At 37.0% G+C, this 23,848-nt stretch overlaps 1 protein-coding gene and 1 pseudogene across 2 annotated transcripts in view; both read left to right on the top strand.

Annotated features, from left to right (window-relative positions):
- The window catches only part of LOC139974737 (uncharacterized), a 117,367-nt gene that overhangs the window by 16,138 nt on the left and 77,381 nt on the right, over positions 1-23,848 (top strand). The window contains exon 1 of one of the 2 annotated variants that reach the window (XM_071982118.1): positions 22,550-22,667. The exons of the other annotated variant lie outside the window; for it this stretch is intronic. The gene's annotated coding sequence lies outside the window, so the exon portion shown is untranslated. Of the gene's footprint in view, positions 1-22,549; positions 22,668-23,848 lie in introns of those variants that run through there. 2 annotated transcript variants of the gene reach the window in all.
- On the top strand, positions 10,368-10,588 carry LOC139975481 (U2 spliceosomal RNA; annotated as a pseudogene).

Genomic DNA, 23,848 nt, shown 5'->3' on the forward strand with positions numbered 1-23,848 from the left:
GCTGGAGTAAAAAAAAACGGGGAAAAGAAAATGGGACGAACCTTTAAAAAAACACGAAGGAGCCAAAAAGTACATCTGTAAAAACAATAAGGAAAATTTCAGAAGAAAAGCTTCAGAAACAAAAGAAAAATGTCCAGAGAGCGTGCTCGCAATTTTAGTCACAATAGCCTGTAACGAGTAATGATGTGACCCCAACCCACTCACAAAGGGAAATGTCACACGGACACACACGGCCCAGCGCGGGTAGGTTGCTGTAATAAATCAGCCTCGCGGGAAATGTTTTGAACAATATTGCCATTCCACATTTTTTATACTTATATTTTATGTAAGTTAGTAAACGTTTTCTTTCGTATGAATGTTAACAAACAGGTGTAAGACAGGGGATGAGCGCGCAGTTGTTTGGTAAGGTACAGTATATACCTGGGAAAATTCTCAGCACATGTACAGTAAGTAGCCCACCGTAGTATATAAGTAGGGACCGTACTGCAGTTGTAAACTGATGTACGTATAGTGTGCGATATTCATTGTTAGGCAGTCTATAAACGGGGCTTTGCCGAACGTTGTTTGTTTCATAATATCGGAAGTTCTGTAAGTTAAACTTTTTCAAGATTGTAAGGCAGATTAAATCTTTTTTCATTTTATAGCATAATATAGCTACTGTAACTTGTCATTTTCAAATTTTCATCAGCTTTGTGACAATTTAAATTCAAGAAGTTGTCAGTATTTTGCATCCTCAACTGCAGGTTTTTTATCGCCAGCCACGCAAAAATACCAAAATTTTCTGGGGTCTTTGCCCCCTCAACCCCACAAGGGGTTCCACCCCTTGACCCTACCAGGCCCCTAGGGCGGGCCCCTGGATCCCACGCCTTTATGCTCGCACGCTACGCATGCTCGGCGTGTTCGCTGCGTGAACACCGGCGGGAAATCGGAAGTGTGTTCGCGGGAAATTGAACAAGGTTTTCCAACACTGTGAGCACCTTTGTCGTGAGATTTTAGATGTATTAATAGTTTGACTATATTATTATATTATATTATATTATTATGTAATGATTAAATCAATGCAAAAATGTTGCTGTAGAAACCTTTTAGAATTAGCAGAGAGTAACACATTTGTATTCTGAAAAATGTCTCACTTGATTTGAGTAAATTTTTAACTCCAGTTGACTGGATGCTTTTTAGCACATTGATCAGACACTCCAATCTGGAGAATTACAAGACTAAGCAAAAAGTATATTGTGAAGTTAAAAGTTATTTCCTTCTTACATTTTGACATTCTTGATTGTGGAAATGAGAAGGAAGGACTGTGGAGCTTGTAAAATGCTGTTCTGAGAAAAACCTGATAGACGTAAAGAAGACAATAAATTCTATGAAATGTTTATCATTTCTGTGACAGTTTAAAGTCGCTATTTTTATTGTATTCATAACCATGTTTTCACATAGACAGACAGACACAATGGTAAACAATGCAATATTCACATAATTTTGACATGATTTCTCTTTTTTTCTTTACTTTTATTATTCCTTTAATGACACTTTCAACAGTATAACATCAACTGGAACATTATGCAATTGACCAACTGGAAAGCACGTAAAACAAACCAATAACTCTACTTTTGCGATACAACCTTTTTCTAAATTTTGTAGCCATAAATTTGCATGATCTGAGCAATTAAGCCCACATTGCATAACTTACATAATAAGCAAAGTGGGCAATGAATATTCAACACTTGTATGATATGTTTGTCATTTGTACAGTATTCAACATAAACATTGTACAAAGCACAATGTCACAATAGGTACCTCTTTGATTATATTTTGAATATGCAAATGAGCTATAAATATACATATAATTGGAGATCTAATTTGCTTCTAAAAGTCATCCTTTTTTTTCTTAGAGCTGTTTGCACAACATCAAGTAAAACTGAAAAAGATGCAAATACATATCGATTTGTCTTCATTTCCGTAGAGAAACCTTTATGCGATGACTATGTCCTATTGAATACAGTGGTAGAAGTATCTCATTATTCCAGACTCTGATTACAGACACTAAGCTTGTGATGATAGGTTTGCGTGTGTAAATATCCTACTTCAACCTTCAAGCCGCAATCTGTTTAGAGTACAGTAGGAAATCTCGTAATGGCCAAAACAACGGGTTTCTTTTGAATCTAGTTTATTCACAAAATGCTTACATTTTGTTAACTTTTCCAATGTCAACAAATCTCAATTCACTCCATTGATTAGTCTCCTCTGCTCACTTGTTTCTCAGTTTATTACCACTTAAAAGGCTTGGTCACTCAAGTGGAATAGATCTGCTCTGCAAATAACTGGCTAACCTCATTTCTTTGGGTTTTCTTCAAATAATAAAGAATTAGAAGACAATATTGAATCAGAGCAAACTGCTATAATGGAGGAAATGATGTTTATTCTATGGCTGTGGTCTTGTTGATGTTTACATTCTTTTCTTATATGAGTTCTGTTGGAACTTTAAAAAGAATGGAAATAAAAATCGTGGATAGTTTCCTCGACCCTGATGTGTAGTTAATTGTGGGCAGTTAGAGACCATGGAATGATATATTAGGAATATACTGAGAGAGAAGCTAATGTTACATGTAACTACTGTATATATACCTTTGAGGTAAGTGCAAAACAAGGTGAGATTTGGGGTGCTTTTACACTAGTTTTTTGGCCTTGTTCATATTTAAAAGGCATAGCTGGTGGTATTTCAACATCATATCCGTTCAAACCAATGTTTACATTGAAAATTTACACTTGTACCTTTCCATTGATGTAAATGGGAAATGGTATTATTTTCTTTTGGGACTCGGTAAAACTTGATCAAACGTAGCACTTTTGGACAAGGAATTTGCTCTTTTCACAGAAATTCCTTAGCGCTCACGTGACTGCAGGTCACCTATGACGTATGTGCCAAGTCAGTTGAGGAAATATTTGGATCAAGCTATTCACCTCAGCACTAACACTACGATGATACGACACCCTATCATACTGTTCAAATCAAAATGCCAACGAATTGCGTGGTAGGAGGTTGCAGAAACACTTCTCAAATCCGAAATTTAAGTTTCCTTTCATTTCCCAGTCATCAAACCGACATAAACATCGCAGACTTTTGTAAGTAGCACCCGCAAAGACTTTCTTGCTCCCGGGGTTTCCCCCCTCTGCAGGTGAATATTTGTTCAGTGCACTTGGACACAAACACATATCATAGGCAGTATTGTCTACGCAGAGGCCCTATAAAGGTAAAGTCTTCCTAATTTTGATATAAATGCCTAAACTCATTTAATAGCCGCAATTGCCCGTTATTCTAATGTGCATATTCAATTGTTTATCTTCAGCTGTGATTCTCCCCATAGGTGCAGGAAAAAAAGATTATATTACAAAAAAGTGCACTGTAAAATAGGCCCTGTGTGACTTATAGTTCTCTTTAGCAGAACCAATGACACGACACTAGGCAGGGAGCTAACTTAGAGATGCTAACACGTACTGACGATATGAATTGTAGGCATGTATATTTGGTACTGAGACGGTAAAAGTTTTTGTATTTTATATTTTTGAAAATCGTATATGGAATATGGAATCTATTAGGTGCTCAGTTTTACCGTGGTGTTCCCTTATCACTTGTGTATCTGCTTTTGTGGAGTTGTGACTTTCTGAAAGCCTTACTTTATGGCAGCGAGACTGAGACATACCTAAAGCTTTATATTTCCTGGATTCGATTAATATTGCATCCACTGACTGGAAACTAACTGCAAACACGATTAATTGCAGCAACAAATGAAGAAATTCCGGAGATGTTGACATATTTCACAAGGGAGGAATTTCAATTGCGGCAAGACCTCCATACTGTATCACACAATATGTATACTGGCCTATAATAGCAGCAAATCTTACGAACTATGACCAGAGGTTTAGGTAGTTTTTTTAACCATAATTTACTTTTTATTGAAAGAAATGCTACCCAAAATGAGTTAACAAATGTGTGAACAATTCTTACAACCATTTCTTTCTCTTGTAGTTGTGTGTTCATTGGAAGGGTAAAGTTAATGAATGGTTCACTTTCTTAGGAGAAATATGTGGAAAGTCCATTGTTATTGTTTCGCGTTCGCGGTACACTCCGCAGAATGACGTCACACGGTGACCTGTACGTTAATGAGCTTTTACGCTTCACGTTTCTGGTCAGTGAGAATCTGCTAACTTTTACATCAAATTTCTCTAAATTACTGTCTCTTTTGACTAAACTGGAACCACAGTATTGTTTGTGTACTAAAATACTTCAGTATGAGCCAAAAAATGAGAAGAAATTTTGTTTTGCCTCCAGCTATGCATTTTAAGAACGCAAGGGCGATTATTGTTATAGTTCGCGAGGAGGATCATCTTTTTAAGAACAAGATGTGTTCACATTTAAGAACGAGTGAGTTTCGTATTAAGTCCGCTTGCAAGATTAATATACTGCGCAGGCGTGAAAAGGTCATATCAGCTGTTTACATTTTCCCTGTGCTTTGCCATTGCCATATGTGCTGTACTAGTACGTAGCACTGCGTACACCACTTGGCTGCAACGTTCAATCATCGCACATTTATACTGTATTCTAACCACTCTGTACCATTACCACTGCACGTTAACCCAGATTTGATATTTTCCATACCCTTCAAATGGATGAGCGAACGATCTTGCTCAGTCAGTGTTTTACGGCTGATGTCGTATTTGAAGCTAATTCAACATCGCAGGCAATTAATGTTGGGTCTAAAGACCTAGTAAGGTCTATATGCATAGGATAATGTAACTTCATTATAGGCCAGTGCAGACGTAATGGTTGTAGCCTTTTACTAACTGCCGTAGCAACCGAACCTAAAATCATCCATTTTGAAATAAAATGATATTGATTCATGTTTAGCGTCGTTTGGTAGTGCTTGGATAAGAAAGGCAACGTTCTGATTCGTGTACAAACAAACACACGTACGTACTGCAGGTTCAGAAGTACCCGCCTAATTGCAACAGAAATCTTGAGTCACCATTAAGTCTCTGACCGTTCACATTACATTTATTAAGAACGCAAGGAGGATTGAAGAAACCACGAAAGGAGCATCATTCTTTAGACCACAGGCTGACTTGAAGTACGAGTACGCGAGCGTTCACACTAAGGGTATTAATCGTTTCTTGCAGACTTGAAGTACGGGTGCGTTCTTAAGTGTGATCAAGGCCTTTATCTGCCCTTGTTATCTCTCCAGGGTATAATAAAATGTTGATCTAGATGCATTTACACTTAAGTTGTACTGAGATCCTTCCATGTCTCTAACCGGATGTTGCCAGTATTATGGGACTGGGAGTGTCTTTTGCATAAGTACGGATTGCGAAATAAAGAAGAGGGGGGGTTTACTACAGTCTACACATGGCAGAGTAAGCGTGATAAAGTTGTGAGGAGACATGTAAGCAAGCAAGCTATATAGATATCAAGCACCAGTAAGTTTTAATCAACAACCGTCAATATCCACTGACCTGTAGTGACTGTTCATCTATGTCACGGATACTACAGTACTCAGCTTTTAGTAGAATGAGGACAAACTGCTCACCACCATTGCATCATCTGTAAATGATTTTAGTTCATCTTTAACCAGTGGCGGAGCGTCCATACAGTCAGGGGGGGGGTGGATGCCCCCCCTGACGGACTCAAATGGACTGCTGGCGCCATTTTCAGCTCTTTACCACTTTTACTAATTCGCGATTATTGACTTTTTTATTGTGCTCTCATCTACCTATTGACATTTGTCACATTTTGTTGGTGTAATTTGGCGATGACAACTATTTATTCTTCGTTTATCTGCAAATCAGCCAGGCCCGGAAAGGGTCATTTCCGGAGATCTAGGGAGTATCTTTACTCAAAAAATTTCTGTACGCTAAGCGCCAACCTGTGTTGATGCTCCGCTTAGATAGTGTCCAAAGCGCCCCTACAGACCATTCTCGCCCCTCCTGACCAATACCCCTAGCTCCGCCACTGTCTATAACCCTGTCAATACTATGTTCCATGCAGTTGTCAAGAATATAAAGATATTCAACATAATAATTCCTCACTTAAAAAAAAGCTAGGTGTACTGTTATTGTATATATGCTGTTATGCTTGAAATAATATTAAACAGTTTCATTCTTACTTGTAAAGGTGTACTGCAGTATCTGGTAATACTTTTCTGGGGCTCATTGTGTTTCCATTGATGTAAAGTGGGATTTACTATCTCAACTTTGGTTTGCTGAGAATGGCTAGAATTTTCATACAGTAATGCACCATTTATTGTCCTATTATGTGACTTCATTACAACCAAAAGAGATATATCATGATTGCATGTGGCATATGAGAACATGCCCAATCAAGTAGTAAGTAGTATTTATATCAATAAACATTAAATATTCAGTACCCCAAATACCAGGGGTTTTAGGGCACTGTTCTCACGGCAATTTATAGTTTGCACACTAGCATGGTCAAATTCAACTCCACTGAGCCTTGGCATCACCCCTCCTCCACCACTATCTCAATCCTGTTTTCAGTCATAATATTCTAACGTTTAATAGACTTATTGATCAGTAGTAGTGGCTTACTTCACAATGGCACTGAGTTCTAGATGAAATAAGTAATTTTACTGTATCTTGAATCTCATCACAGCATGTTTATAAGAAATCAAACTTCATATACAGTACTTGACATGTGTTCATAGTTGGCGTAACTGTACCGAAACTTCTGACATTTTGATATTGAAATGTTTTCATATCTCTTCCAGCTACAAAATATGGCACATAATCTTGAGTTGTGCTTTAAATGCCACCTGTGCCTGTTTATCTACAGTACTGTACATGTTTATAATTTATTAATGTAGCAGCATTTTCACATTACTCTGTATTGCTGTCATTATTCACAACAAGTAGTGGAAATATATCACAGGTAATAATGTAACTGTGCTGCGTTCTTTGAAACAGAATATCATCATTCTACTGTAAGTAGGGCTCCTGTTAATTACAGCCATACGATCTTGACATTCATGTAGCAGTGTCAATTGCATGGATTTAGGTGTCTGCATATGTTGTAGTACTGTAGGTGGATGTTCACATGTTTAATGCAACTGGTGAATTCAAAGATCAGTTCTGAAGTGTAAGCTGTTTTTAGCCTCCGTCTGACCTTCAATAAAGACTTGGTGACTGCTCCATATTTCTTGTTCCATGGTGATGACATTTACCAAGAAAATTTAGTTGTTTCTAGTAATTGCCTGTTTTTAGGAAACTGCACCAAATTTCCCAATCCTACTGAAAAAACTCCAAAAACCTATCATGTTTTTGATGGACATTTTGATCTAATCTATAGTGTTTTTCGATTGCATTAACAAATCAAGACACACACAACTTGACCATATGACTGTTACTGAGCAAATAATCATGGCACAGACACCTATATGAATGTTTAAGTATTATGAATCACACATACAAAGAGAATTGGAATATTTAAATTTGATTATTTTATTCCAACTCCATTGAATCCATGCATTATGTGTAGTAAATTAACCCCGTAGTAAATTCATGGCCAGTTTATGTAAGCCTAAAACTAGTTCTGAATTATGATAGTGCCTGTATTATCTGTTTATTCCAAGAGTAAATATTTATAAATTTTTTATAAATTACCTTTTACTATACCCTTAAACTGTAAATGGCACTACGGTATATAAACCACAATTACATTATTAGTGCCAAGGTCAAAGGTAAAGCAAGAATGGGGTTTTAGTCACCCTCTGATATTTTTACACAAGTTGCACAACAAGCTGTGCCTTACCTGGTACTGTAGCTCTGACAAATGCATGCCATAAATAGTTTATAGGTTTTTCAGTGTAATTTAGTGAATTATGTAGTTGCAGAGTGACTCAGGTCTAAAACTGAACAAGGAGGGCCCCATGCAGCTAGCTGGAAATCACCTGCTGATATTACAGATGATATCATCGGTTATGAAAGTTGTGGAGAAATTCCTGATTTTCACTTGTCTTTCTTGAGATTGACTTCCTGCTTCTTGTTTGTAATTAATCTGTTTGAAAACAGCTTGGTGGAATTAAGGCAATACAGCAGGAGAAATTCCTGTTTGGCAGCTCTTAATTGAGGGATATTCAGGTGGATGGATGCACTAATTATTCTTGCATAAATTTTCAGTATAACATTATTTACATCTTATTTAACCTACTTTGTTATTATAAACCAGTTGGGAATAATGACATATTGTTTATTGTTTTGTTCTGAAAAAAACCAACTAAAGTGAGAGTCCTGCATTTTATGCTATTCCACAGTATCAAACATTTCATTCTGTAGAGAAAAGTTTGTCCTAAACTTTTATACATATTGTATTTGTTGTTTTAGCTTACAAATCGTTGGCTAGTTTTATCTTTCATGGTACACTTATGGTCGACTAAAGTAGCAGATTAAATTTTAATAGAAGGACCTGGTGTTTCCTTAACAGTTGTGTTAGTACCACCAGATTCTAGAAAATTAATTTCATTGATTATTTCATTTCCATCAAATAATGAAACATTTACATATTTATTTGATGAAAGAGAAGGTGTGAGGCCTTAATTACAAACAAATTGATATGCTGTCATTATGTTTTTGCTGAATTTACAATTTATCTTCCCCTCAAACCCGGTACCTAGATCTCTTAGACTGATGGAGGGGTACAAGGTATATATATATATTCAATGACAAATACATGACAACCCAAAGCAAAATGCAACTCTAAGGGTGATTTGCAATTAATATCCCAATTTTTCCTCAGGTTCAAATCTGAATAAACAGAGCCTGGGCTATGAAACCCAGTGGCCACTCCTGGGTTGAATTACAGATTACTCAAATTGCCATTGCACCTAATTGGTTTCAGTTTCATAGAGGATCTCATTAAAATCAAGTCTTCTTCAATGACATTAGATTTAACAGCTCATTACCAAGGTTTCACCTCTGTGCTATAATTTCCAACAAAGGGTGCTAACTTCAAGGTCATGTCCTTGTCTTGGGAAAATGAACCCTTATTAGTAGGTGATTGATGTAAAAGTGAAACTCCTGGTATCAATTTTTATCAGGATATAGGTTAGACCATGGAGGTAAAACAGACCTCCATGGTTAGACTAGGCATATTTTAAAGTAGAAACTCTTTGGTTGAATGCTTCAACTGGGGAAGAAGCCACAGTCTTCACTAAAAGGACACAGTGAATGTATTTCTTTGCTACAAATTTGTTGCCTCTGTTGAATCTCACAAGTAACTAGTTTTGCCAAGTATAGCATAGGACGGGAGTTAATAATAACATACTGTGTACATAATGCGGTAATTCAATGACTATATTTTATCATATATTGTGATGTGAAGTGTGGAATGGTTAGGAGTAAGCACAGCTGCACTTCCAACATACTTCAAAGGTAAACAAAGCCAACTATTGTTCTTCATCATGACGAAAGGCACAGTTAAATCCCTAATTTAGCTTCTTGGTTAAATTGACCATGGCCGTGTTTTTGGAAATGTCCTAACTAACAGCTTCTTTTGATTTTACCAATTGCCATTGTTTTCAAATTACCGGACTAGTTCTGCTGGACTACTGCCATCGGGGATTGAGGAGGGGTGCTGGAGGGAAGGGGGAGGGTCAGGGAGGGGGAGGAGGGTCAGTGTCAGGGAGGTGCTAGGTGCCCATTAATATTTGTTACAGTGGTTTCACTTGGCTGTGGTAGCCTCACAGGTGACAGTTTCAGCACTAGTGAATATTAGAATGAGTGCTGCTCCCCCCCTCCCCTCCCCTCCCTGCACCATCCCTCTTTTCCCACAAATCACAAACTAGTGTCGGCGTTCCTGTCTTAAAACAAATGAAATTGTGGAAAACTTGCCTGATGTGAAACTTGGCCCAATGTTCAGTTATCCTTGTTTTGGTTGGCTTTTGTTTCAATCAATAATTGGTTGTTCTCTTTACAGTTTGTGGTACTTAAGGAATGATTTAGCATGCAACATCCATGATGAGTTTGTTGTAGAAACTCAGAGTAAATCTCAGAGTCTTAAAACCATCCAAATATTGACTTCTAGTCATCACTACTACTACAATTAGGAAGTTTTCTTCTCACAGGTGTGTAAAGTGGTTACTAAGGTAAACTATGTGGTCGTTCACTTATTTGACATTTAGATAAATCCTCTCTTTATTTGGCTCCAATTATTGTGCAGTCTGCTTTGGTATGTGTTGTAAAGAGCAAATATGAACAAAGGACTTACAAATGTACTGTCAAGTTTGCCTGAATAGCCAGGCTCTGTGCTAAATAACATACAGTCAGCTACAGTTGATCACCTGTATATATTTTCTGTTTCTGTTTCTCGGCCTTTTGGCTAAGATCATGTGTAGTATCTGTTCCCTCTCGAGGGGAATGGTGATACACACCTCACGATGATCACACAGTCACAGTCCCGATGCGAGGGGACTGGGGTTGAGAGCGGATCAGTCATTCGGTAGTTTGGTTTTCGTGCCCAGGTTCTTTCCTGGGTGACTTTTTCTTAAAAAATATTTTCTGTTTTACATGTAGATCCTATCACAATTACCATTAGTTGCAACCTTCTGTTACAACACTAAAAGTACAGTTTGTCTCATCTGTGTTATACTTGTATCAGTACTGCATTATTAGTACACGTAAAATTCCCCTCGGTAGATGTATAAGAACAAGGCAATATATACTTTAGTGTTGATTTTGGAGGCAGTTAATTCTGCACACTGCCCTTGTGTAGTCAATTACCCAATTTGCATACTTTATTTTGTAATACTAGATAAATTATTATTGCCTGAAGTATGAGTTCAAATCAAGGCTGTAAGCATTAGCACAAATATGTTTACCTTGCACCACAGAAAGAAAACTGGAGTACTCTTTCCCCCAACACAGTCAAAGATGAAATTGCTTTTTTCTCTCCTTATTGTTTATACTTTACATCACTTTAGAAGAATTTATAACTTTTGCAGCAAGTTTATAAAGTGACTTTCCAAGCAAAATGGATTTCTGTCACTATTTTGTTTGTGTTCGGCTCCATTTACATAGATAAGTGAACTGTCATACCATTTAATACAACGTGGAAAATACTACATACTGCACAATTTGCCTCATTCAGAACTACGGTGAACAGATCTTTCTCTAAATTCACTACATCCATTATTCTAGACATTCATTCATTTTGCTCATCATCCTTGTGACGACTTAATACTCTTCAGCACTACTTGCCTCTGATCACATGACTTTCAGGAAACAGAAGGAAAAAAGTTGCCCTTGATGTTAAAAGGATGAGGAAAAAACCTTTATGTAGCTTAATCGTGCTGTGTTATTTCCATCTAGACATTGCCTCTTTGGTCGTTGAAGCGTATACACGTACTTTTTCGGTGCTCTTGCATTTCGTTCATTTTTGGGATTTTTGGGATCGTTTTTTTTTTATCAAACACCTTGTGTTTCGTTTTGTTGTTTATTTGGAGTTATTTTTGTCTGTTCCTGTCATTCTGCATATTTTTTGTTCAATCTGTGCTGTTTTTTGTCTTGTGTCGGTGCTGTCCGTGGTTTAAGGTCTGTAGCGTCAGTGTATCCTATCGTACAGTGTATAGTCTATGTTGAGCCTAAGCTGCTAATCGTGAGTATCGTTTTTCCGCGTTCGCGGGTTTTTCTGTGCCTTAGTGTATTCGTTATTTATTGTCTGTAACTTTCATTCTGCATGTTTTTGTGTTCAATGTGAGCTGTTTTTGTCTTGTTTCAGTGCTGTCCGTTGTTTTAGGTCTGTAACGTCAGTGTATCCTATCGTTCAGTATATTGTCTCTGTTAAGCCTAAGCTGCTAATCGTGAGTATCGATTTTCTGTGTTCGTGGGTTTTCTGTGCCTTAGTGTATTCGTTATTTATTGTCTGTAACTTTCATTCTGCATGTTTTTGTGTTCAATGTGAGCTGTTTTTGTCTTGTTTCAGTTCTGTCCGTGGTTTTAGGTCTGTAGCGTCAGTGTATCCTATCGTTCAGTGTACAGTCTCTGTTAGCCTAAGCTGCCCGTTGTGTGTTCGATTTTCTGTGTACGCTGTTTTTTTTTTTCTTTGACTTAGTATTTTCGTTATGGCTGTGCCTGATCGTTTAGTCTGCTGTGATGCGTGTAATATGTGGATTGAGTTTGAGATTTCTGGCTTGGAATGTGATTTTAAATCAGCGTCTAGTGAAGCTATTGTGTTTGTTTGCGATAAGTGTGTGAAACTTAAGGAATTAGAGGAGCTATTGAAAAGCTGTAGTTGTGTATGGACGGAAGTCGGGAATAGTAGGGCTGTGAGTAGTGCAGTTGCTGAAAGGGATTGTTGCGAGGTTGTTCCAACTTGTAATGGTTTTGACGTGTTACCTGTGGAGGAGTTGCGTGATGTTGATGATGGGAATGAAGTCTCCCAGGAGGGAAATAGTGAGTGGCTAGTAGTGGACGAAGTGCGTGGTGATTGTGATGTGATAGGAGATGGTAGTGTGGTTGTAAACAGCGGTAAGTGGGGACAGGAGAAGTCGAAAGGAAGAATGGTATTGTGTGGGGATTCATTAGTACGGTATGTAGACCGAGAGTTCTGCAGGGCGGATAAAGCTAAAAGGGTCAGGGTATGTTTGCCAGGTGCTAAAATCCAGGATGTCAGTAAAAGGGTAAACAAAATCGTGTCAGATGAGGAGGTGGTTGTAGTCCAGGTAGGCACCAACAATGTGCAGAAGGAGTCGCAAAACATTATTCAGTCTAGGTACCACGAATTGATGTGTCGACTAGCATCAACTCGGGCTAAAGTTGTCATATGTAGTTTGTTGCCAAGATTTGACAACAAGGTTCTGTCAGAAAAGATTGTAACTTTGAATGGTTTATTGTATAGTTTGTGTGCCGACTTCGGCTTCACATTTGTTGACATGTGGTCATCTTTCCAGGGTAGAAGGGATCTGTTCGCCAGGGATGGTTTGCACTTAGCTAATACTGGGGCCTCGTTGTTTGGTAGGATGGTGAATTACTCTGTTGAACAGCTATGTTTAAACTAAATTGGGGGGCGATGAAGTCAGGAATTAGTTTGGATAAGGATTATGTTCCTAGTGGAGGCGATTATAGGCGTTTTGAGAGCAAAATAAGTGATAGTCATAGTTCTAACTTTAGGAGGCATGCTAAGGTACTTAGTTTCAGGGATAGGCTGAAGATTGTCTTTACCAATGCTAGAAGTATTCGTAAAAATTTTGCTGAATTTACTGTGCTTCTCGAGGATCTGAAACCGGATGTGTTTGGTATCACCGAGTCTTGGTTAAGGGAGGACATTGATAGTGCTGAGGTTTCTCACCCGGGGTATGTTGTGTATCGTCAGGACAGAAGGGATACTCATAATGGGGTTGGTGGGGGAGTTTTACTGTATGTTAGGGATGACATTGTAAGTGTTGAGAAATCTCAGTTGCAAGGGTCTTTTGTTAATTCTGTCTGGTGCGAGTTGTCCACAAACAACTCCAAGAGGTCCAGGGACGTTATCACTGTAGGTGTTGTTTACCGCTCTCCTAACAGCAGCGATGATAATGATGTCGTGCTGTTTGATTCAATTAGAAAGGCTGCTAAAGGTGATGTTGTTATAATGGGCGACTTTAATTTTCCTGACATTAATTGGATAGATGGTTCTAGTAGTAGGAAAGGTAGTAATTTTCTAGATGTTGTGCAAGATTGCTTTTTACATCAACATGTTACTTTCCCTACTAGGGGGGATAACATCCTGGATCTTGTTTTGAGTTCTAATCCAAGCAATGTTGTTGATTTGACCGGTCTAGGAAAACTAGGAACTAGTGATCATGATATACTAGCTTTTGATGTTGTTTGTAAGGTCGTAAGTTCTATTAGCAAGGAAAAAGTACCTGATTTTTCGAGATCAGATACAGAGGCAATTGAAACTTTACTAAAGGGTACAGATTGGATTAATTTGTTTAGTGATATGAGTGCTTCTCAGTCTTGGATTTGTTTTGCTGATAAATTAAAGGTCATTATGGAAAATCATGTTCCGTGGAAGAATCGTCGTCGTAAAAGCAGTATGCCTCACTGGATGAATAAGAAAGTTAGATGTGCAATTAGGCAAAAACGTAGAATGTGGAAGTTGTTTAGGAGGACTAAATCTGAATCTCTTTTGGCCAAGTTTAAAATTCATCAGCTGAAAGTAGAATGCTTAGTCTCTGATGCAAAATTGAATTTCGAAAAAAGCATCGCCCTAAAAATTAAGGATAACCCAAAGGCCTTCTTTTCTTATGTCAGGTCTAAGCAGAAAGTTAAAGATGCAATTGTTTCCATTAGGGCACCACAGGCTGATAAGATAGTTACTGATAGTCAGGATCTTGCAGATCTTTTGAACGACTATTTTGTGTCGGTTTTCACAAGGGAAGATACGAGTAGTATTCCAGATTTTCAGGGGGGCAGTGATAGGCCTAAACTGGATACGGTCTTATTTTCGGATGACGTTGTCTTAAAGGAGCTGCTTCGTCTAAATGTTTCTAAAGCTTCTGGACCGGATGCAATCCATCCGTATTTGTTGAAGACTTTTGCACACTATTTCTGCGTTCCACTCTCGTTGATTTTTAGTAAATTTATGGATGAAGGTTATGTTCCCAGGGACTGGAGATGTGCTAATATTACCCCAATTTTCAAGAAGGGTGATAAGACTAAGCCCTGTAATTATAGGCCCGTTAGTCTCACTAGTGTAGTTTGTAAGGTCATGGAGTCTATTGTTAAAAAGTCTTTGGTCTGTCACTTCAGCAGTCAGTCTTTGATCAGAGAGTCTCAGCATGGCTTTTGTCAAAAAAGGTCTTGTCTCACTAATATCCTTGAGTTTATGGAAGATGTAACAAGCTCACTAAATAGGCAGAGGTCTGTAGATGTTGTGTTCCTGGATTTCCAGAAGGCCTTTGATAAAGTTCCCCACCAGCGTCTTTTACTTAGGCTGAAGAGCATGGGTGTCATAGGGAATTTACTGTCTTGGATCGGGAATTGGCTTGGTAATAGGGAACAGAGGGTGGTAATTAATGGCTGTGCTTCTTCTTGGCAGAACGTTACTAGTGGGGTTCCACAAGGGTCTGTATTAGGTCCCCTGTTGTTTGTTGCCTATATAAATGACATCGACGGAGATATTTTGTGTACAGCTAAGAAGTTTGCTGATGACACCAAATTGTATTCTGAGGTCTCTTCCAAAAGCGATTCTGAGAAATTTCAAGCGGATTTAGATAAGATTTTTTCCTGGTCTCAGGGGTGGCAAATGCTTTTTAATATTGATAAATGTAAGGTAATGCACATTGGTAGTAGTAACCAAAAGTTTACCTACAATCTAAATGGTGTGGAGTTACAGGAGGTCTCTGTTGAAAGAGACCTAGGTATCTACATTGATTCGTCTCTGCAACCTTCCAAACATTGTCTTGAAGCTGCTAAAAGAGGTAATAGGGTTTTAGGTATGATCAAGAGGAACTTCAGTTTTCTGAAAGAGGACATCGTAGTTAGGCTTTATAAGCAGTTGGTTAGGCCTCATCTGGAGTATGCTGTGCAGGCTTGGAACCCTTATTTTGCTAAGGATAAGGAAGTACTTGAAAGGGTCCAGAGGAGGGCTACTAGGATGATTAGTTCGTTAAAGAGGGTTCCTTATTATAGGCGGTTACAACTGTTGAATCTCACCACACTGGAGCTTAGGAGGTTACGTGGGGACTTGATCCAGGTTTTCAAGATTGTGTATGGTTTCGACAATTTATCCTTTACCGACTTTTTCATGTTTGCAAACAGTAGTTGTACTAGAGGTCATTGTCTTAAACTTCAAAAGTCGCATAGTAGGATTAATATTCGGCATAACTTTTTTTCTAATAGGGTTGTGAATGAGTGGAATAGTTTGCCTGAGAAAGTTGTACTTGCAAGTAGTGTCAATGGGTTTAAGAATGCTTTGGACAAGCACTTTAAGCATTGTAATCGGGTCTGAGTGTTTGTGTCTTCAGTTTTTTTCCCTCTCTTTATAGGGTCCTTGATGGGGACTTAAGTGTCCCTCCTGATCCTTTTTTCTACTAAACTAAACTAAACTAAACATCTGAAAACTCTAGTAAGCTCTTTGCCTTGACCTGCCAAAGCGCTGTTATTGAAGTACAAGACTATTATAATTATCCATTCTTAGGTGTTGGAATTCATGTAGCATTGATTGCCACATAATAAACTGCTTTGTAATATAATAAGATCACCACATTAATTAGTATGTATTTGAATGCATATGCTACTCTGTTTATTTATGATAACTTAGTCCAAAGTCCACACATGTATATATGCATTTAATGTGCTCAGTATTAGCTGATTGTGATAAGTTCTTCTGTCTGTTTTGATATTAAATTCACACTACATTGTGGTTTATGATATGAACTTGTCTTTTGTGAAGTATGTTTTGTCTCAAATAACAAAGTTAAACATTGAAACTTTTCAAATTTCCACTTTGCATATTCTGCATCAATGTATAATTAATAAGTGCTATGAAAGAGTGTCTGGGCAGAAATATTATTTATGGTAACCAAACAAATTTTCTTCATATTAATTATATGCAAAAAGGCAAATTGCATTGAACATTGCAATCTCTATCTGAAAGAAATTTCAAGAAATTTACTCAGAAAGTTGCAACAGTTCTGTATTTGCAACATTATACCTCCAGGTAATGAATAAATCAAGTGGCCTAATACATTGTTAACAGAGTTGATTGTAGTAAAACAGCATGAGTATCAGTACAAGAAGAGCCCCCCCCCCCATTTGGTATGAGTATGGGTTCTAGCCTCTAAGCATAAATAAAAGCCTCTTGCACTAAACTCTATGATAGATTTTTGTCAAGTACGAGTTCAAATCCATATGGGCACCTATGAATACAGGTACAGGTAAGTATGCTTTAATAGTAAGAAGTATTAATAACAGTAAGAAGTAAGTCTGTCTCCAAGCTACACATGAAATTAATTAGTATGAATGCATTTGATCAGAGTTTTAGTATTTGGTGAGACACACTTACTGTATATTTTAAGCAATAAGTCAACATTATATATCATAGATTTCACCTAGCAGATACATCTAGGCACCTTATTTACACTACTAATTACCATAGCAAATTACATCATTAATGAGTGGTAACTTTTTGAGATGATTTTGGAAAATTCTATGAAACTAATAATATTATAAAGATGCAGTTCATTAAACCTGACATTTCATGTTTCATTAAAAATAATATATGTGAAAATATTGGAAAACAATTTTGGTTTGCTATTTTCATATGTTTAATATAGTAACATAAATTTAAAATTAATAATACTTAAATTTAGTACTCTCTATGTAAAGTAAGCAAATAACAGCAAATTTGACTGGTTAGGATGCATATAACATTTTTGTTCTCCCTATATTGCTGATTATGCTTTAATAGGTGATATCTCTGATTGCATAGCTAACATTAGATTGCTCTGCTAGGAATATAACAGTAGTTATGTCACATTTTGTTAGAAGCTAGGTCATTTCCTCAAATCATATTCCTGCAACTCCGTCTTGTCTATTTCTCTTTTCATTATAATGTTACAATCAGTAGTTTAGATGACAAAAAGAAAAGAAATTGGAAATGATAAAAAGTAAGCAGTTTTCATAATTTGTTGTATTCTTCATTTCCCAAAGCATGTCAATAACACCCAAGGCTTCCAAGCTGACATTAATGGTGTATGTACCTAGATGTGAAATCGTGGCTTGTCTGTACATTACTACAGTATGTGCGATTGGAGTCTTGTCCTTCATTTTGATGATTTATATGATACATTCATTATATCATCTGTCATAATGTAGGTCCCCTGATTCATTAAATCTGCATCAAAGATTTACAATGATAATTACAATTACTGTACATCTAAAACATAGGCAAAATATGTGAGGTAAATTCACCTGCTGTGACATACAGTATTATCCTTATGATTGTCTGTAGTTCTGTATAATGAATATATATATATGCATTATTGTATCCAAGTAAGTTTATCAATACTGGCTCCAAATTTTAGCTAGAAGTATTCAAATTACATGTGGTGGTAGTTCTGATTATCCAGAACATTGTGGGGTGTAAATTTCACAGTAAGGAAAAATTTCTTAAGGGTAAAATGCTTGTTCAAGTTGAATCATTGGTGAACATTTATTTGACTTTCTGACATTATGTTCGACCAGCAAATCATACCTCTGTGTACCTTAACCTTGTGTGAAGGCTTACGGATTCAGAAGTTTGACTTACTCTGCCGCAAGTCTTTGGAATCAGTTAGCAGACCATCTTTGAACTTGTTCAAATCTATCCACTTTTAAGAGTTTACTGAAGACTCATTTTTTCTGTTTGGGAATTTTAGTGTTGATGCTTTCCACTTTTTGAAGCGTCGTGGGCAGTTACTCATTTCCTGGAGTGTCGTTATATAAATCTACAGTATTCTTACATTTCCAAGCCAATACTGATGACAGTTAAGTGACTTTTTCAGTTGACATTGGTATTAATTTTGATGTTATTTGGATACTCAAATCCTTCAACAATGCATTAACCATCTTGACCCAGAGTCAAGCTTTATTTTTGAACAATTCAAGAAATTAAAAAAAAAACATTAAATTCTGTTTAGAATTTCCATCTTAATTCATAAATTTCCATTGCATTGTGAGTATAGATTATTCCTAGTTGGTACTATAGGTTTGATGAAAATGACAATTTGGTGCCAAACTGTATTACTACTAATAACATCAGAATTGATATGTATAATATAAGGTGATAGTGCATGAACTTAATGTCATACCTGTGAAATAACAAATATGAAAAGAAATATTACTGATCATTGAACGTTTATAGCAATAGCCTTTTGAGTTCTATGTATGTATTTAGATCCTCCTGCAAGCAGGAACCCGCGAAGAAGCCATCATTGGCTTATCAAAGCCGCAAGCTGACCAAAGTCAGTCTCTTAGATTCATATTTAACGTCCATGATTACGAATTGTCAATTGTCAACAACTCTGTAACTGGATGGACGACATGTATAATCTTGGAGTGAATCGAACTCGGGACCTTATGATTGGAAGGCACCGGTGTTAACTAACCACTGAGCTAACACTCCCAACATTTTATTAAAAATATTTCTTACATGAGTCCTAATATTTCCTCAAACTTTCAGCTAAAAGGTTAGGCAAAAAATGAATCAGTAAAACTACCCTTGATTTGCTTCCAGAAATGTCTCTATCCTCATTAGCAAAAACAATAGATTTAAGAGAAGATGTTTTCTTAAAGAGCAAAGATAATATGATAGCTGGAAACATCCTTAAGGCAGTGATTGCAGCTCTTAATGAAAATGTGTTACGGTAATCTGCATTCTGGTATTCCCGAGAGATTTCTCCATTTTTAACGTGTGATGGGTTCTCAGTAACTATGTACTGGATTTCTTAATGCATTATGCAAATGACATCAAGCAGTAGTTTAAGGTAGAGTATGTTTGGAATATTTATAACTAGATTTCTGTTGTAAACATATCAGTATGAAGACATCAGAGAATTTTGTAATCATGTAACAAGGTGCTATGAAAAATGCACAAATTGTTCACAGATACAAAGATATAGGACTGTAGCAGATTTTTAAATGGCAGAACTGTAGCTAGTGTCCTTAGTATTTCATGTAAACAAGATAAGGTCACAGTTACAGATAAAGAAAATCCAGACGAAAAAACGCACGACGCTGGCACTTTGGATGGTAGATGAAAAGGAAGGAGGGTGCACAGTGTTAAAAGGTTATCATTCTAGGCAGGGTAGAACGAGGGTGCTAAGGTTGTGGGGAGACAGGTAAGCGAGGAGTGAAGTAAATATCCAAACCAGTCAGGTTTGGCATTTTCATGAAAACAAGATAAGGAATGAAAAAGAAGACGTTAGGAGTTTTTTTTTTTTTTTTCATATAGTGAATTAAGTAAGATTTAAGATTTTGAAATTTACCAAATTGATCTTTACATTAATAATTTATCCTGTACATCAGATAGCAGAATGGGCAAATTCCTATAGTATAGTGCAAAGATATGGAGCCATTCTTTATACAGAATGATCTGATTTTACATAAAGAAAAAAATCATAAATTCAAAACTGCTACACAAAAATTGAACACTAGATTATTTCCTGACATAGTTGATTTGATATATTGGGACACAAATTTATGCAGAAAGTTATTTTAGCACTTCAGTTGTAAGAGTTGGATGACTCTCATCTCTTATTTATGTAATAGTGCAGACTCAGAGCTACGCTCATGCCATGCCAGAGTACCTCGGTCAAAAGCTGCAGTTCCTCTCCCTTTCTTGCACTTTTTGTTTTTATATTTTCATAAATCACAAAATTCTCCCTCAAGATCCTTAATGCCATCAAAACAAAATTCATATAACCATGAAATCTTCGCTGTCACTTTTCATCGAGCAGACGATAAAGATGTTGATGTAAAAAGCAGTATACTGTAAGCCCTTAATTTATTTTGGCTTTACATCATCATGTTCGACAATATTGAAGATTATAAACATCTTGATAAATCTTTGTCTCTCACTCATGTGTTACGTGTGTAACCTTCTAATAGTAGTGCAAGACAGACAAAATTTTTACCAAACCTGCCATTTGTAATGATACTTTAAAATGTACGATTTCTTCGTCAATCAGTTGTGCCTATAGAAGAGATTTGCTTTGGTATTATTTTTGCCGTAAGTCTATATTTCATCAAGCTACCGTTGCTGTGGCCGAGTGGATAAAGGCGGTGGCATTTGAAGCAATGAGGCTTAGCAATTGGGAGGTTCTGAGTTCTGAGTTCGATACCCAGCCAGGTCATAGTAAGGTGGGTTTTTCATCCAAGAGCAATCTATGGTTTTCCCATCTGAAATGACTTTCTAAATTGAAAATATTCCAAATTTGAGTTTAAAACGTTGAATTGGAAGCCACCGGCGTGTAAGTTGTAATCCATAAGCCCTTTCTCCCACATTTGTGGTCGCTTAAGCGTCATGAAAATAACTGCTGATTATTATTATTATTAAGCTTGCTCAGTTTCCAAAAACAATTAGAATGACCACCTGTCTATATTTGGCAGAATTATGTATTAAAGTAATAACATTGATAGTTTAGCCAATGCATATAAAGTTGTTTGTACTTTCTCCATTAATAATTAGATGTCAAAAATACTGTGATAAGATTTGGAAACAAAAGGCAATACAAGTTATAATTTGCTCATTAGAGCATCCTCACAACAACTGGTCTAAGTTGTAATCTGAAAACAAATTTGATACAATATTTGTCATGGATAGCATTATACAAGAAAATTAGTACGTTAGGAAACAATGGCACAGTGAAGTAACCTTGAATTTCCAGGTATTAACCAAGAAATCAGAGTTTGACTTAAACTGTTTAAAATTCAAGTAAAAATTATAATTTTAAGGTTGAAAATATTGGACAAACGTTTCTTTTGAAACAAGTTGCCAAGACTTTGGACAACATTAATCAGAATTTAAACAGCCTATCCTGCATAATCTGAACAATATTATTATAAAAATTCCTGAAAACTTGGAAATTATTTCGTAAACAGTTGAGGCAACATTTCAGAAGATGTATGTTAATTTTACTTCATTATTGAACTTGTTAATGACACAGCAATGTTTTTACTGTTATTTTACTTTTTGCAGATGAGCTTTATTCATGCAGCTAATTCAGCATTGTAAACATATTAAACCAGCATTGTCAGATGCACAACCCTTGGCAAATTATGTCCCCAGGCGCTCTCTTTCAAGTCTTCATATTTCATTAAGTATATTGTGAAAAAGATGATATTATTCCTTATCCCAAACTTTCTAACACTCCCTTATCGACACTCGGCCTTGGGGGCTATATCCCTCTGATGTCCACCTCTAGTCAGGCCTGCCCAGGTGTTATTGATAGAACTTTTTGAGCAAACGTGCATATATTATCCAATTCTGAGCTTGTGTCAAACTTATGAAGCACCTGATATCAAGTACAATACTAGGGTTGATGGCACAGTGAGTGAGGTTTATATCAGTAGTAACTTTTTCTGCGCACACACAAAGCAGTAAATTAAGTCTGTGTGCTGTGACATGTTTTACAAGAAACGTTGGTATTAATGACGATATAATCTTACAGTTTAACAAGAGGCCGCTGTACAAGGCATTTCTGTCTTTCGATGGCCTTTTGAATACCTGAATCTTGTACCTTGAAGCTATGAAGCTAGAAAAAAGTACTGAGAAGCATTTGATTCTGGTTCATAATTTCATTTAGTGGTATCCTTACAAATCTGTAATGCAATAAAGAGACATGATGCGGTCAAGAAATTTAAGCTTGATTCCCTAGTGTGACTGTCAAGAGGCTATTGACCAAGCAGGGTTGAAGACTTAAGAAATATATGTCACGACCTCATTGCAGGGCAAAACAGATTGGGTTTCCTAACAGAGAAAGCAAGACAAAGGCATTTCTCACTCTTGTTTGTACAGAAAATAGACAACTAGAAACAGACAACTTTTAATACTGGATAACTTTGGTGTGCAGAAGTGGTACAGACAGGTCTGCAAGTTGGATCTACAGACCAGCAGGAGCGAAGCTTCACAGTCGGTTCGTATTTACAATTTTTACTTTAAGAGGTTTGTGCTCTAAACAATACTCAGTCCAGGTGCGTAGCCAAGGGGGGAGGGGGTGAAGGGGGCAGCCACCCCCCCCCTTGAGCATATTTGTTTTGTATGTTTTTATGATATCGCTAGTAATTTCAAAAGAGAAAATGCTAAGATGCAGCTTACAAGGCCTGGGAAGTTCCATTTCCAACGATCTGGGAGGCATTTACAGCCAAAATTTTCTTGTACGCTTCACGCCAACCCATGGTGGCGCTACGCTTAGAAAGTTTTCTATGCAGAATCTACGGCTCTGATAGTTTGCCTACAGGTTCGCCCCTCCCTTGACAAATTCCTGGCTACGCGCCTGACTCAGTCTCGTAATCATTTACTGTTATTGGCAATTTTGATGGCTCAGAATTTAGCCTCATATTATAGAATACTATACCTGGCTCCTGTGTACAAACACTGCGATACTCTGCATCTTTGTACATGTATCACGATTTACCAATTCTGCACAGCATTTTACGATGAGATTCTGGATATATTATTCCCAGCAATTTACAACCTTCAATATTTCGGAGATGAAAGCTACTGTAACTTCTATTACATTTACATTATTTGGATCCACCCTTCATATTACCAGGAACATAATGTTAAACATAATTTTAAGGAGAAAACATGCTATCTGCATGTGGGTTGTCACCAACTTAAGTCCAACATAGTTACAGAATGTTATTGAAAATTGGTCAACTTTGCCCGGTATTTCCCACTATTTCCCACCCGGCTGGGTAATATTCATATTCCCCGAGAAATATCCAACCCTCCTCCTTTAAAGGTAAATTGATTGAGATGGACATATGATTCTCATTCTCATGCAGTATTTGATCAGACCCTCAAAACAAAAGATGATATCTATGTTTGGTCCCAGTCGGTATGTAACTTCTTCACCAACTTTCACACCTTGTTCAATAGTCGTTCTCACTTTTCTGTAAAGAGATATCTTGCCTGTATGCCTCTGGGTGTTACACCTCAAGAGACAGATTCAGTGATTAGCCTGCCAGATTTTGAGAGAGATCTATGCTTTAACACAATCTAATTTAAGCTGATATCAGCCCAGAATGCACTGGTTTGTAATAATAATAATAATAATAAAAATTAGACAGGGATATGAGAAAGGTGGATACA

The sequence above is a fragment of the Apostichopus japonicus genome, chromosome 10 (genome assembly GCF_037975245.1).
Source record: "Apostichopus japonicus isolate 1M-3 chromosome 10, ASM3797524v1, whole genome shotgun sequence".
In the NCBI taxonomy this organism is placed as follows: Eukaryota; Metazoa; Echinodermata; class Holothuroidea; order Aspidochirotida; family Stichopodidae; genus Apostichopus; species Apostichopus japonicus.